Here is a 16,792-nt window from a genome sequence, read left to right on the forward strand (position 1 = left end):
TGAACTCGCTCCTCTTCGAACCATGACCTTCCATATGTGAGATATGGCTACTACCTCAAATATATGTGCTATGCATGACCAGGAACAAAGAGGAAGACCATGGACAAGACAGCGAGGACACCAAGTGCGAAGGATGAGAAGAAGAGCTGTCACGGAAGCTACAGGCTCCGGACGACCGGCCAAGCTCGGACGTCCGACACCTCCCAAGCCCCGGACGACCAGACACCTACGGACGACCGGCGCCTTGGCGACAGAACCTAATCTACGGAAATCCAGGGAAGACTGGACGACTGAGGACCAGACGACCGGACATCTATGGACGTCCGGACCCCCGCGGGCCTCCGGACGACCGGACCCTGGCTGTGTCCAGTTGCGGGCTGAGGCCCATGTACCCCTTCACTTCGCCCCCATTTGCACTAAGACTATAAATAGACCTCCCCCTCCTCCTAGTTAGGGCAGCATTGGTTTAGCTCATATGTGAGATAGAGCATTGCTCATCCATACAGATCTACTCCACGAGAGAGACCGCGGCCCCTCTACGGGGACGATCCACGTTGGATTCAAGACCTCCTCACGGAGAAGACCCCCATCAAGACCTCCTCACGGAGAATAACCGGTTACCTTTGTATCGTCCTTTGTTGGATTTGGATCTTGTATCTTACCTTTGTGTTCATCGATCTAGCGCATGTGTGATCTATTCTTGTTGGTTGAGTGATTTCTCTCGTGTTCCCCTCGTGTTTCCCCTCGTGTTCATCACGTTCTTCGTAGGGATCCGCTCCTTTCGTGAAAGACCGGCCATTTAGGGTTCCACCCTACATCATCTTGGATCAGAGCTTAGGTTGATCACAATTTCTGAGCCTCCCCGTTGTGTTTTCTAGCTTGATTTTGTTGTGTTCTTCCCCAAATTCGAAAATTCCCCACCAAAAATAGCCCCAATTTTTTTTGCGATTTGTTGATATGATGATATTTTGTTGATTTTGATCCATGGATTCGCTTGGTTTCGAGTGGATCTAGCATTTCCCCAAGTTTCCCCACTTTCCATCCACAAAATCTCCTCAATTTTGACCCCAAATCCCAAAATTCCGCCCAAAATCGCGTCCCGGAGCTCAAATCCCGCGTTGACCCCCGACCCCCGGACGTCCGCAACTTTCCGGACGACCGGAACCTGCCAACAGAATGAAATTCACGGATTTCCGAGCCCTCCCGGACGTCCGACGACCGGACATCCGTCCTTCTACGGACGTCCGTAACCTGTAGATATTGACTTCGGCTGATTTTTGTTTTGTCCGTAACTAATTCATCCGAACTCCGATTTTGACGTTCTTTAGCTCGTTTTGAAGCTATTGACATCCCCCTTCCCACAAAAATACCACCAACATCATTTGACTCCATCAAAATTTTGGAACTTTGGCATCTTTGCCTAGGGCTTCCACCACATCATCCGCTACACCACCGACGACTTCCGCAACCTAACCTATTTTGCTCCTCATGGTTGTTTGAGTTATGATTCGAGTCTCCTAAGGTGTTTAGGCTACTTAGGGACAGTTGCTTCCTCATCAACCACCACCACCACTTCCGCATAGGCTTGCCCACCATACTCTTCCAACATCCCAACTTAACCCCATTTTGTTTGTGTTGTGAGTTGTGTCTCCTAAGGTGTTTAGGCTACTTAGGGACCGTGCTTTCAACTCCGACACCGTGTATAGTTCACCACCTTACCCTCCACTTCCGCATTGCGTACTCCATAACCAATCATTGCATTTCCGCAATCCCATTGAGCTTCCGCATTGCCGAGTGCAAACCACCATCGCTTTCCGCTACCACCATTTGACATTTGTCATTTGAGATTTTAAGTTCGTGGTTTTTTCTGTTTCCTAGGGTGTTTCGGCTACTTAGGGACGAGTCTCCATCATCTTGGTATCTACATCAAGATCACCGCCACTCATCATCGCCACGAGGTCATCATCGACTTTGACCACTTCACCATCATCCGTCCTTTGCATACAAACGAGAAATTCTCGACAGTAACCTCGACAACATCATTGTACATTCCCCTTGCAATTGCATTGATAACCCCTAGCCCATTTTGCGTCACTTGCCTATCGAGACTAGGCATTTGAGTATTGCCGGCAACGTTACTTGTGCACATTAGTGATCATCGATATACCTTCCATAGCATACATACCATATCATCTTGGTATCATATCATCTCTTGTGTCACAAAGATTGTTCCCGCATATACACAATTGCTATCTTGGTTTGTGCATTTCACAAAGTGGCCATACAAAAAAGAAAAAGAGAATAAGCTTTTAAGCAAAAGAGAGAAATAAAAGAGCTTGTAAGCAAGTGCCATAGCATCATACCACATTGCATATAAGATTGTCATATCTGATCATCTTGGATCATCTTGTGAGAAACACCGGGAACCATACATACATAGCATACTTGGGATAGAAAGTTTATCCATTTTGCATCTTATAGGTTGTGCAAAAGTGTCGTATCCGCCTATAGAGCAATCGTGCTAGCGTCTCTCTTGAGTTGTGCAACACGAGCGTTTTCCGTGGACTCCACATTTTGTGCTCATTCCTTGCTTGCACGACCCCATTTCTCTATCCGTGTGTGCGTTTTCATGTGCCATTCATTGCTATTGGTCTACTTGTTTCACTTGCGAATTTGTGAATCTCTTTCAACATTATTGACTCTTGCTAACATTTTGCATCAAATTTTTGTGCCACTATCCTCACCGAGCTCCACCATAAGCCTTACTTGTGTAGGTGTGAGAAACCAACACGAATTGGTACCAATTGTGCTATTTCCTTGTTACACATTGCGTGATCTTGATCCATTTTCAACATCGGTCAAGGTACATTTGGTATAGTTCTTCTCGTTCACCCACTCATATTTGCTCGAGTCTTGTGATGGATAGGCAAGGCATTTCATCTCCGGTCTACGACAATAACGCCGGCGTGAACAACTACATCACCAAAGCGTCCATCTTCGGACTACAACGACAAATGCAAGGTGCACAATCTACCTTGCGAGAGCGCCTCGACAACCTCGCCATCGACATACACCACTCCGAAGCAAGGAAAAGGGACTACATCGACACCAAGTTGGGCGAGCTAAAGGATCAACTACGAGACATGGTGGCCGACTACAAGTCTTCTTCCCCTTCATCATCCTCAAGGCGGCAGCGAGCAAGTCGATCATCTTCGGAGCGCAAACAAGATGCAAGCGCAAGTCGTCCACGTCCACATCTCCATGGCGACCATCGCCAACATCATCATGAAGGGCAAGACACCTCCAAGAAACATGTGCACGACAACGACGAACGACATCTACTACGAGCTCAAGCGCGACAACGACACCATCATCATGAAGATGCTCAACAAGCGCAAATGCACAAGTCCCAACAAGCTCTACTTCACGCCAAGTCCAATCTTCATGAGCACAAGAGAAGACCGCGAGACAAGCACCACCACAAGGACGCTACGGCTACTACACCAACCACTTCGGCATCTTCGCCAAGTTTTCTCGAGGCATCTTCGCCTTTGGACGTACAGCATCTTCGCCTACTTCCCGTGAGTTCGCCTACATCGACATATTCAACAACAAGGCGACCACCTACAAGCGAGGGCGACACTTCCATCTTCGGAAGCCCCTCAAGTAAGATGGCCGAGCATGGGAAATTCCCTTCGGTCATGGAGATGAGCTACGAGGTGCCACATCATATGGGCCTCCTACAACAAGACGGCGAAAAGAAGGTTGAGCATGGGACTATCCCTTCAACCAAGGCGGCGATAGGAGTTGAGGATGGAGACATTTGCACCGACATCTCTCCGACACCCACATATCATGAGATGACCCAATTGCCATGTGAGGAGAGCCACCAACCCATGAGTGAGATGAGTGACTCCACCCTATATGACATTGAGTGCATTACCTATGAGAGGATGAGTGTGACCACCACTAGCCCCACACTTGAGAGCATGCCACACATCCTATGCGAGGTTGAGAGAAATTTGAGTGAATCCACCAACCATATGAGTGACTCCACCAACCATATGAGTGAGAGCAACAGACCGGGAGTGAGTGAGCCACAACACTTAGTGAGTGAGGTAGTTGACACGGCATGTGAGGCCACTATGATTTCTAACAACTTAACCTCTACTCCGAGTGTGTTTTCTTCTTTGGTGCTAGGTCTCCTACATGACCACATGCCTATCCTCGACGAGTCCATACCTCCAAGGGAGACAACGATGGCCATGGTCGACGATGATGCACCCCCCACATGGTTCCATCACGATGAAGATGACAATGACTTGTTCTTCAACACCTCACCTACAACACATGAGCGATGCTCCAAAGGTAAAATAGGTGATGGTGCTTCTCTTGTCCCACTAGTGGACTATATCACCAATGATTGCTTGCATGATGTTGCTACACCTATTCCCATGCTTCATGCTAGTGCGACTTCTTCATGTCATGACTTACCAATTTATGATGAATATGATGATGAGCATGTTGAGTTGCCTAGTTGTGATGCCATGCTCCATAGGATATCATGTGAAAATTCTATAGGTCACGTCATGTTTGACAATCCATTGAACTTGTCATATGCTATGAGTGAGATCTCCCATATTGCATCATTTCAATCTCAACATAGTAACTATGCATGCCCCATTAAGATAAATCCAATTTGCACTTATGGCATAGATGACAAGATGATTGTCATTGGCTTTTGTTTTTCAGGTGATGATATTGCCATGCTTCCTTTACATGATTTGCGCAATTCATCTACTATACCATGCCATGACCACATTGTTCCAAAAATGCATTGTTTTGGATGTTGTCAATATTCTCCATGTGATGTTTCCACTAATGCTCATGAGGTGACCCCCATAGTTTCCTCATACATATTAGGAGATCTTGATGCATTCCATAATTTGCATGCTTCCCATAATTGCTTGCCCCATATGCATACCATTCATAACAATGCTCTAGATATCACTAGTGATGCATTACACGAATTGAGTCTCCATTATGCTATACATAACAACAAACCTATCATGATGGATGACATGTTTCTATATCACGCATCTCATTTATTTGAGCATTGGATATTTGGTGCTAACCAACACAAGCACGTATGCATCATGATGGATGATGTGTACATCTACCACGCACACACAATTTTCCCTTTGCTTTTGTTTTGTGTAGGTACTCATGAACAACCGTCAACCTCACAATCCCATGAGTTGACGAAACGAGCTCTTGAGAGCAACGATGATGATTTGGGATCACGTGGACTATCCTTACCACCACTCCCTTCGCGCAAGAACTACGCGCATCTCTTTTACTTGGCTCTCACAAGGCTATGGGCTATTTACCACTTGTTACCTTATGCCCATACTATCGTGTTCACTTTGCATGTTATGCCTCTTTCTATGATTTTGCCATGCAATTGTGACCCTTGCTTGCACTTACCCATGATTCATCATTCTACTACTCCTATGTGTATTTGCATGATTGGTGGAGATCCTTGTTGCTATTGCCATGTTTATCATGTGCCGCGTGCTATTGATGCTTTTTTGCTCATATCTTACTTCCATACTTGTGATATGTCATGTGCATTATTCATGCCCACTATTTGCACACATGACATGATTGCCATGATTACCTCCAGTATGTTGCATCTTCGCACTACTAGCTTGCTTGACTTGATTACTATGATTACATGCTTGGTTGCATCACCCATTTTCCATTCTTACTCGCTTTCTTGGGTTGATGACATATATGTTCATGCCTCTCACATGATACATCTTGATCATTGTCTCTTGTCTCCATTAGCTGCACCTCTCATATTCCATTGTAGTGAGTGCATCATGCTATGCTTATTCATCTTGGAGACTTGGACATGTTACTTGTGATGCATGCTTGTTTGATTGAGCCTATTGTATTTGGTTGTTCTCGCATCATATGCCTCCATACTATGAAATGCTCCCTTGTCCTTTCTTATGATGAGCATGATGCATACACTTGTTGGGTATCTTATCACACGAATGATAGGTTTTGCACTTCCGCTAACCTCATTTGTTTTTCCGAGTGTTTGTCATGTTCTTTCATTTTGAAGGATTCACAAGGCGGCACCATCACGAGACAACTTGGTCATGTGAAGGCATACGTGATGCGCAACTCCAACATCCTTGAGAAACTCTTAAAGGTGAACACATTCCCTTTGAGCCATCCTCAAATACGCATATTGGATGGGTCGTTCTTTCATTGTTGTTTCCTTCTTGTTGTCTACATGATATATCTCGTGAACGGAGGAGCAACATTGGAGATTGGCTCTATGGACCTTCAAGTTGAGGAGTGCTCGGACTTAGTGGATTCACCAATGGACCACCATTTCTACCACGACATTGAGCCATGGTACAACAACTCCCATAACAAGTTTCCACTTTATACATGGATTGACTTGCATTATGATTGCCTTGGTGCATCTTGTATTTCTATGTCATCCATGGTATATGAGCTTGAGCACTTTCTTAGCAAATTTGTTGTGATCTTCCTTGATGGCATATTCTTACATCATGATCATATTGCCTACCATCAATTGCATGATAACATAATCATATTGAGCATCCCTTGCCATATTCATGCTATTGATAAACCGTCTCACTATGACATCATTTTGCACCGTGGTTGCATTGATCATATTCACAACACATTTGTGTGCACAATGAATGCTTTTGCTCCCATGAATGCTTTACATATCATTCTAGATCATCTTGATAAGCTTCATGCACTTTGTCACGAACAATCTTGCCTCACGGACTCTTTCTTCTATGATGGACACTTTGTGTGCGCTAACCATCGTATTTGCAAGTGTACTTTGTCTTTGCTCATTTTGCATGTACCACATACCGGAGACACCTTGGAGTACTTGGATTGTGCCATGTTTTCAACTCCGTCCAACTACAAGTTCGTCCACGACAACCGTTTCCATGGTGATGAGGATCACGATCCGAGGTAGGATCTTTTCCAAGGGGGGAGGAGATGATGCGAAGCATCCCACGTTCATCCCCATGTACACTCCGACTACTCTCCAAGGCCCAAGGATACATAAGACGAGACCTCGACTATACACCATCGGACACAAGGTGAACTCGCTCCTCTTCGAACCATCACCTTCCATATGTGAGACATGGTTACTACCTCAAATATATGTGCTATGCATGACCAGGAAAAAAGAGGAAAACCATGGAAAAGACGGCGAGGACACCAAGTGCGAAGGACGAGAAGAAGAACTGTCACGGAAGCTACAGGCGCCGGACGACCGGCCCAGCCTGGACGTCCGACACCTCCCAGGTCCCGGATGACCAGACACCTACGGACGACCGATGCCTTGGCAACAGAACCTAATCTACGGAAATCCAAGGAAGACCGGATGACCGGACGACCGGACACCTACGGACGTCTGGACCCCCGCGGGCCTCCGGACGATCGGCGTCTCACGGACGACCGGACCCTGGCTGTGTCCAGTTGCGGGCTGAGGCCCATGTACCACTTCACTTCGCCCCCCATTTGCACTAAGACTATAAATAGACCTCCCCCTCCTCCTAGTTAGGGCAGCATTGGTTTAGCTCATATGTGAGATAGAGCATTGCTCATCCATACGGATCTACTCCACGAGAGAGACCGCGGCCCCTCTACGGAGACGATCCACGTTGGATTCAAGACCTCCTCACGGAGAAGACCCCCATCAAGACCTCCTCACGGAGAAGAACCGGTTACCTTTGTATCGTCCTTTGTTGGATTTGGATCTTGTATCTTACCTTTGTGTTCATCGATCTAGCGCATGTGTGATCTATTCTTGTTGGTTGAGTGATTTCTCTCGTGTTCCCCTCGTGTTTCCCCTCGTGTTCATCACGTTCTTCGTAGGGATCCGCTCCTTTCATGAAAGATCGGCCATCTAGGGTTCCACCCTACATCACAAACCATCAGACACGGAGCCAAAACCCTATTTCCACCGCCGCAACCTTCTGTACCCGTGAGATCCCATCTTGGGGCCTTTTCCGGCGCTCAGCCGGAGGGGGCATTGATCATGGAGGGCTTCTACATCAACACCATAGCCTCTCCGATGATGTGTGAGTAGTTTAACGCAGACCTTCGGGTCCATAGTTATTAGCTAGATGGCTTTTTCTCTCTCTTTGGATCTCAATACAAAGTTCTCCTCGATCTTCTTGGAGATCTATTCGATGTAATCTTCTTTTGCGGTGTGTTTGTCGAGATCCGATGAATTGTGGGTTTATGATCAAGTTTATCTATGAACAATATTTGATTCTCCTCTGAATTCTTTTATGTATGATTAGTTATCGTTGCAAGTCTCTTCGAATTATCAGTTTGGTTTGGCCTACTAGATTGATCTTTCTTGCAATGGGAGAAGTGCTTACCTTTGGGTTCAATCTTGCGGTGCTCGATCCCAGTGACAGTAGGGGAAACGACACGTATTGTATTGTTACCATTGAGGGTAAAAAGATGGGGTTTATATCATATTGCATGAGTTTATCCCTCTACATCATGTCATCTTACTTAAAGCATTACTCTGTTCTTATGAACTTAATACTCTAGATGCATGCTGGATAACGGTCGATGTGTGGAGTAATAGTAGTAGATGCAGAATCGTTTCGGTCTACTTGTCGCAGACGTGATGCCTATATACATGATCATACCTAGATATTCTCATAACTATGCTCAATTCTATCAATTGCTCGACAGTAATTCGTTTACCCACCGTAATACTTATGCTCTTGAGAGAAGCCACTAGTGAAACCTATGGCCCCGGGGTCTATTTTCCATCATATTAATCTCCTGTCAACAAGCTATTTCTATTGCCGTTTATTTTACTATGCATCTTTATTTCTCTTTATCATAAAAATACCAAAAATATTATCTTATCATATCTATCAGATCTCACTCTCGTAAGTGACCGTGAAGGGATTGACAATCCCTTTATCGCGTTGGTTGCGAGGTTCTTATTTGTTTGTGTAGGTGCGTGGGACTCGAGCGTGGTCTCCTACTGGATTGATACCTTGGTTCTCAAAAACTGAGGGAAATACTTACGCTACTATACTGCATCACCCTTTCCTCTTCAAGGGAAAACCAACGCAGTGCTCAAGAGGTAGCAAGAGGCACTACCCACACCCAGCACACCGCCCCCCAAAAAACCTGGGTGCTCTTCTTCCTCCTCACTCCCACCCACTTCACGTCAGCTCGCTCCACTCGTACCCCCAAATTCCTCACCTCACTCCTACAGAAAACCCCAGCTCCCCTTCTTCCTCACTACTACAGAAAAACCCCAGGTCCCCTTCTTCTTCACTCGCACTACAACTAGGCTCGTCATTCGTTATTCTGCTCAAATCCGTTAGCGCGACACGATGCCCTCGAGGAAAATGGAGTCGGCTGACCCCAGCGCCAAGAAGATGAGGCTCCCGCAAGCGGCGACGCCTGTTGTAGATCCCGCACCCGGCAGCGCGGGGAGAAGCAGCGACCCCGCCCCCACCGGATCCCAGGAACCCTTAGAATCTCGGGTGGACCGCATCAGCGATCTCCCGGACACCGTCCTTGAGGAGATCATCTCGCTTCTCCCCACCAAGGATTGCTGCCGCACCCAAGTCCTCTCAATTCGGTGGCGCCCTCTATGGCGTGTCGTGCCCCTTAATCTCGACTGTCGTCAGCTATCTCTGTTCAGTGATTTTGTAATCCCCAGAGCCATCATCTCCTCCCACCAGGGCTCCGTTCCAAGCCTCTGCATCCCGTCATGCTACCTGAGCAAGCATACCATGACCTGCACGGTGGACGCCTGGCTGAAATCCCCTGAATTCACAGAACTACAGGTGCTTGAGTTCTACTATTCCCCTGGAAATCACCAACCAGATACCGAACGCCATCTACCTGTGCCCTCAGCGCCGATGTCCATCTCGCGGTTTTCCTCCTCTCTCCACACCGCCACCTTTGCTCTGTGCGACCTACCAGACAATCTGGTACTAAACCTTCGACTCCCATTTCTCAAGAAACTTTCACTTGTGGGGGTTCGTATATCGGAGGCCTCATTGCACAACATCATCAACTCCAGCTTCCATGCCCTGGAGTGCTTGGTGCTTGCTTTCACAGTTAGAATCGGTTGTCTCCAAATAAAGTCACCTAACCTTGTAAGAATTGGAAAAAAATTTGACGGAAGGCAGCTCATCATCCAAGATGCCCCTTCACTTCAAAGGTTGATCCTTGATTCTAGTTATTCACCGTCGCAAATAACCGTCCTCTCTGCACCTAAACTGGAGACCTTGGGTGTATGCTCATTTCAAGATGGTGTTTGGCTCCACAGTTCTTCAAGTACTTTATATTATCATCTACACTTGTAACCATAAGTTGCATTTTAAATTTCTGCGCATAAGTTATATATCATCTCGGAGTACATATTTTGTACTAGTATTATGTTCTATGCTCAATGAAGAGTTTCTCCATGGATAGCCTATCAATGGTGCTGGATTCTGTCAAGATTTATATATCCAAATGAATAGTTTTGATCTGAACAAGATTATTGACTTGCTGCAATGCTTTCCATGTCTGGAGAAGTTGTACATAAAGGCGATAATTTCATGCACATTGGAAGCCCATATATAGTGTACTAGAATTAACCGTTCAGCTGTTGCTCTTTCCACACTCTTTTTTAGACCTTAATTGTTTTCAATCTTCATGTCTATTTAGGCAACATGACGGGGTAAGAAAGTTATAACCAATCGGTGGATTCGTAAGCACCGGGATTTTCTCACTTCTCATGACATTCGATTGAAGACAATAACGCTAGAACGATATGTAGCTGTGACGCCCCCGATTTGACCGTACACTAATCATGCACGCAAATGTGTACGACCAAGATCAGGGACTCACGGGAAGATATCACAACACAACTCTAAAACATAAGTCATACAAGCATCATAATACAAGCCAGGGGCCTCAAGGGCTCGAATACAAGTGCTCGATCACAGACGAGTCAGCGGAAGCAACAATATCTGAGTACAGACATAAGTTAAACAAGTTTGCCTTAAGAAGGCTAGCATAAAAGTAGCAACGATCGAAAAGGCAAGGCCTCCTGCCTGGGACCTCCTAACTACTCCTCGAAGCCGAACTCCATGTAGAATCATCCTCGGGATCTCTAGCTCCTGGACTCCAGCATCTGGTTGCGACAATCCGATATAGAAAGGGGAAAAGAGGGAGAAAAGCAACCGTGAGTACTCATCCAAAGTACTCGCAAGCAAGGAGCTACACTACATATGCATGGGTATATGTGTAAAGGGTCATATCAGTGGACTGAACTGCAGAATGCCAAAATAAAAGGGGGATAGCTAGTCCTGTCGAAGACTACGCTTCTGGTCATCTCCATCTTGCAGCATGTAGAAGAGAGTAGATTGAAGTCCTCCAAGTAGCATCGCATAGCATAATCCTACCCGGCGATCCCCTCCTCGTCGCCCTGTTAGAGAGCGATCACCGGGTTATATCTGGCACTTGGAAGGGTGTGTTTTATTAAGTATCCGGTTCTAGTTGTCATAAGGTCAAGGTACAACTCCGGGTCGTCCTTTTATCGAGGGACACGGCTATTCGAATAGATAAACTTCCCTGCAGGGGTGCACCACATAACCCAACACGCTCGATCCCATTTGGCCGAACACACTTTCCTGGGTCATGCCCGGCCTTGTAAGATCAACGCGTCGCAGCCCCACCTAAGCACAACAGAGAGGTCAGCACGCCGGTCTAACCCTATGCGCGCAGGGGTCTGGGCCCATCGCCCTATGCACACCTGCACGTTGCGTACGCGGCCGGAAGCAGACCTAGCCTAGTGGCGTTCCAGTCCAATCCGGCGCGCGCCACTCAGTCGCTGACGTCACGAAGGCTTCGGCTGGTACCACGACGCCGGGATACCCATAAATACTCCCGCGTAGATGGTTAGTGCGTATAGACCAAATGGCCAGACTCAGATCAAATACCAAGAACTCGTTAAGCGTGTTAAGTATCTGCGAACACCGACCAGGGCCAGGCCCACCTCTCTCCTAGGTGGTCTCAACCTGCCCTGTCGCTCCTCCATAAAGTAACAGTCGGGGGCCGTCAGGAACCCAAGCCCACCTCTACCGGGGTGGAGCCACCTGTCCTTTCAGCCCCCTCATCAGAATCACTTGCGGGTACTCCTCGAGCCGACCCGACTTTAGTCACCACATGTGTCATGTATATAAAGTATATAGTATGTACCCGTGATCCCCTCCCGAAGTGATCACGGCCCAGTAGTATAGCATGGCAGACGGACAAGAGTGTAGGGCCACTGATGGAACACTAGCATCCTATACTAAGCAGTAGGATTGCAGGTAAAGGTACCAACAGTAGAAGCAAGGGCAGGCTATGCATCAGTATAGGATTAACGGAAAACAGTAACATGCTACACTACTCTAATGCAAGCAGTATAGAGAAGAATAGGCGATATCTGGTGATCAAGGGGGGGCTTGCCTGGAAGCTCAGCCGAGAAGGAGGGGTCGTCAACACCGTAGTCGTACTGGGTAGCAGCAGCGTCGGTCTCGTAGTCTACTGGAGAAGGAGAGGGGGAAGAAACAGTAAATACGGAGCAAACAAAGCATCACAAAACATAAGGAGGCAAAATGCGGTGCTAGGTATGCCCTAACGCGGTAGTAAGTGATACCGGCGAAGGGGGGAAACATCCGGGAAAATATCCCCGGTGCTTCACGTTTTCGGACAGATGAAACGGAGGGGGAAAGTTGCGAGTTCGATAGGTTAGGGAGGTGTGGTGGATGAACGGACTGCGTATCCGGATTCGTCTCGTCGTTCTGAGCAACTTTCATGTTAAAAATATTTTAATCCGAGTTACGGATTAAAAGATATGATTTTCTAAAGATTTTATTAATTTCTAGAATTTAACTAATTATTTAAATTAAGTCAAAAATGGATTTATGACATCAGCATGATGTCATGCTGACGTCAGCAGTCAACAGGGGTTAACTGGGTCAAACTGCCGCGTGGGTCCTGTGGGACCCACGTGTCATACTCTGTTAGGTTAATTAGGGTTTAATTAAACTAATTCTGTTTAATTAAACTAACAGGTTAATTAGATTAATTCATTAGGATTAATTAACTTTAATTAATTAATATTAACATGATTAAATAAGTTAATTAATTATCTTAATTAATTAATTTTATTATTTATTATTACTATTATTATATTTTTTTAAATCTTTTTTTTATTCGTTCTGGGGCATGGGCCCCATATGTCATAGGGCCCTGGGGCCATAGCGGGTGCGGGCGACGTTTTCGGGCGCGGCCCGATCGGGCGCACGCCTAGGGGGCCGTGGCGGACGAGGCCGTCGAGGGCTGGGCGGTCGCCGGCGAGGCGGGGCCGCGCGCAGGGCGACTGATGGCTGCAGTGACGGCGGTGCGGGCGTGAGGTGCGCAAGGGGAGGGGCGAGCCTCAGGCAAGCGCGGAGCAGGGGGAACACGGGAGCGAGGCGGGCACACAGGGGAGAGAGGAGAGGGGGAGCTCACAGGGGCGGTGGGGATTCGGCAGCGGGGGTCGAGGAGGTCGTCGGGGACGACGTGCGGCGAGGAGGCAGACCGGTGGGGAGGCTCCGATGAAGTATATCGACCGTGAGGTCGTGCGGTGGCCGTAGGCGGAGGCGAGGTCAAATGCGGCGAGGTGGCGTGTCGGGGGCGATGGACGACGGCGCGGTGTCGGGGCGACGGCGTCCAGAGGAGGACGGGGGAGCGCGGTGGCGGTCCGGGGGCGATGGACGGCGGGATCGGCGATGGGGGCGGTGTCCTCGGACGCGAGCGGCGGGGCGACGGATCCGGCGACGATGCTCGGCGGCGGGGCGCGGGATCCACAGGCGGCAACGGCGACGTCGGCGGGGCGCGGTCGGGGTTGAGCCCCGATCCAGATCGGGGGGGCGAGAGGAAGGAGAGAGTGGGGTGGGTATCGTGCGGGGTGGCGGGGGGGTGTGTGCGCTGGGGGTTAGGGTTTCGGGTGTGAGGCCATATAGGCCAGGGGGTTAGGTGGGCCAGTTGGCCTGGGTGCCAGATGGGCCGGTTGGCCCAGTGCGGGGGGGGGGGGGGTCCCCTTTATTTAGTTTTGCTTCTCTCTTTTCTTTTTATTTATTTTTCTTTTACTGTTTTACTTTTGGTTTTCTTTTATTTTAGTTTTATAAAAATTATCACTAGCACTTAAATTAATACTTTTAAATATACTACTGCCACATTAATTTTCAACCCAAATTAAAATAGTTTAATATTTTATAAAATTTAAAAGGCATTTATTTTAATATTTAAACCTCTATTTTTAATTATTTTGAACACTTAAACATTTTATTAAAGTTAGGTTTCTCCACCATTATTATCTATGCAATATTTGGTTCACTCCGAACATTTTAGTTTTAATATTTTAAAACTTTTATTGTTTGCTTGATTTTGAACTTCGAATTTTGGACCGGTTTTGATCTAACAATATATTAGCAACAGTAACAGAGGTAAAGTGGCACCATTAGCGTGGGATTACTGTAGCTTAATTACCCGGGCGTCACAATTCTCCTCCACTACAAGAAATCTCGTCCCGAGATTTAAGAGGGGAAGTGACGGGAAAGGGATTTGGTCACGAAATTCTAACGAGCGTTCTCGATCTTGGTTGCTCTTCTCGAAGCGGTTGATCCATTACGTTGATGCCTTTATTTCCTTGCTTCAGGTCATCATGATGAAGCTGGCATCCTTTCTTCGGGAACTCCATCGTACTTACGAAGGACAAGGGGTAACTTCGGAATAACAGACCTCTGAATGGTTGACTATCTGGTTGATAACCTCGGGGAAGGTGGCGGAAAGTAACTCTCGAATGGAAATTTAAGACAATATCGAGAGCAAAGTAAGGAGGTATCGTGGGGAAGTTTCGAGCGGGCAAGCAATCGTTCGATGCCTGAAGGGTTCTGAGCAACGGGAATAAGTATTGTATCTGATACCAAAAATAGATCACTAGGAAGGTGGCCCGCGAATTAAATACAGAGCCAAGTGTGAGGAATAACCATTAGAAACAGGGTTGTATAGAAGAGTCAGGTTTCGATCCTGTGGAACTGTGGGTTATGGGCCCACCATGTGGGTTTTTTTTATAGGAGCAGTGACATCTTGCACGGTCATGATAGCAAGGCATGTCAGAGAATACCCTGTCAGTTATGTCGACAACACGTTGGTACCAAGGGCGAGGGACGTAGAGAACCATTTTTCTGCTCGTTGAAACGAGGCGGACCATTAGGCAAAGTTCTCGTCCATCGGTGGCTACCGAGATGTCATCAACAATAGTAACAGGGTCTTACTGACAGAGTTGTACACCGAAGTGTTTACATAAGCAGGAGAATATTACTGCTTAGATCATATAGATCACCAGAAAGTTTAAACCAAACAATGGAAAGGAAAATATGATTATCGGATTAAACAGAAGAATGGAAAGGAAAATGTGTTTAAACACATATTTCAAGGGTATATCCTTCCCAAGGGCAAGCAGAGCATGATATCCATGACAGGATATAATGTAGAAAACTCTTTAGGTAAGGGGAGAGAAATTTCATGACATTACCCATACAACGGTGTTTGGATAATTGAGCAAGAAAACATTTATCATTGGGCTTCAAATGTTCTTGTCGAAAATCGGAGTACCACAGACATGCTTCGGGATAGCATTGACATGGTCTTCAAGCAAGGGTCGGACTTTGGATACTCAATGGATGCATCAGGATTAACTGGTAGAATAAGTCTTACAATTTCCTCATGGAAGAATGGATAACCTTGCTAAAAAGGAAACAATAACAACAGGTCCTCCGGCCAGGTGTGTTCGGCATGTCATCACCTTACCGGGTCATAAATAGGCCAATGTTATAACTCTTGGAAATATGTTCCAACCATCATATCTGACCGAGATTCAGATCTGATTGGTGTCAGGATACCTCAGACACAGGATGTCTGAGAAGAAAAGTGCAACACAAATTGATGGGATGACATAGTAAGATTCTCGGGAAATGAACTATGAAAGCAAGTTCCGAAACAAGAGTTCATCATTAAACCAAGGAGAGGGTTAGGAGGTGGCTGAGGGACTCAGCGACATTCCATTGAGATTTCCAAAAGATGGATTTCCACAATTATGAGAACAAGGAGATAACATTTGTCAGATCAAATGATATAATGATGTATGCTCGAGGATATCATACACAACTTAACATTGGTTGAAAGGTGCACCCGAATATGGGCTTAGGTAGCATGATCAAGGTTAGAATGGTGATTCGATAACCAATACACAAGGAATGAACTATCGTTCATTAACTTACAAGCAATAGGGTTGCTGGAAGTTTTGAATCTTACACATCACAGTTCATTTGTGGGTACTTCGATTAAAATCAACATGGGGACCAAGAACTGAATGTAGACGGTAAGATGTATTACTATATCAAGAATTCTAAAGAGGTGGTGAAATTCTCACGAAATTCTTGATATAAAATTTGGTAATACTCCAAAGTAAAGAGGAACAAATGCTAGATTGCAAGGAACTCAAGGTATAACACAAAACAAGAACAAGTTTGTGTTGGAGGAAAGTTAGTAGAGTGGTCGATGATAATACTAATCATCGAGGGCAAGGATGGTCTTCCCCATCATGAATTCCATTGATATCCTGGAAGAGCTCGGAATGCTGATGATGATCACG

Source organism: Triticum aestivum, chromosome 4D (genome assembly GCF_018294505.1).
Source record: "Triticum aestivum cultivar Chinese Spring chromosome 4D, IWGSC CS RefSeq v2.1, whole genome shotgun sequence".
Classification (NCBI taxonomy): Eukaryota; Viridiplantae; Streptophyta; class Magnoliopsida; order Poales; family Poaceae; genus Triticum; species Triticum aestivum.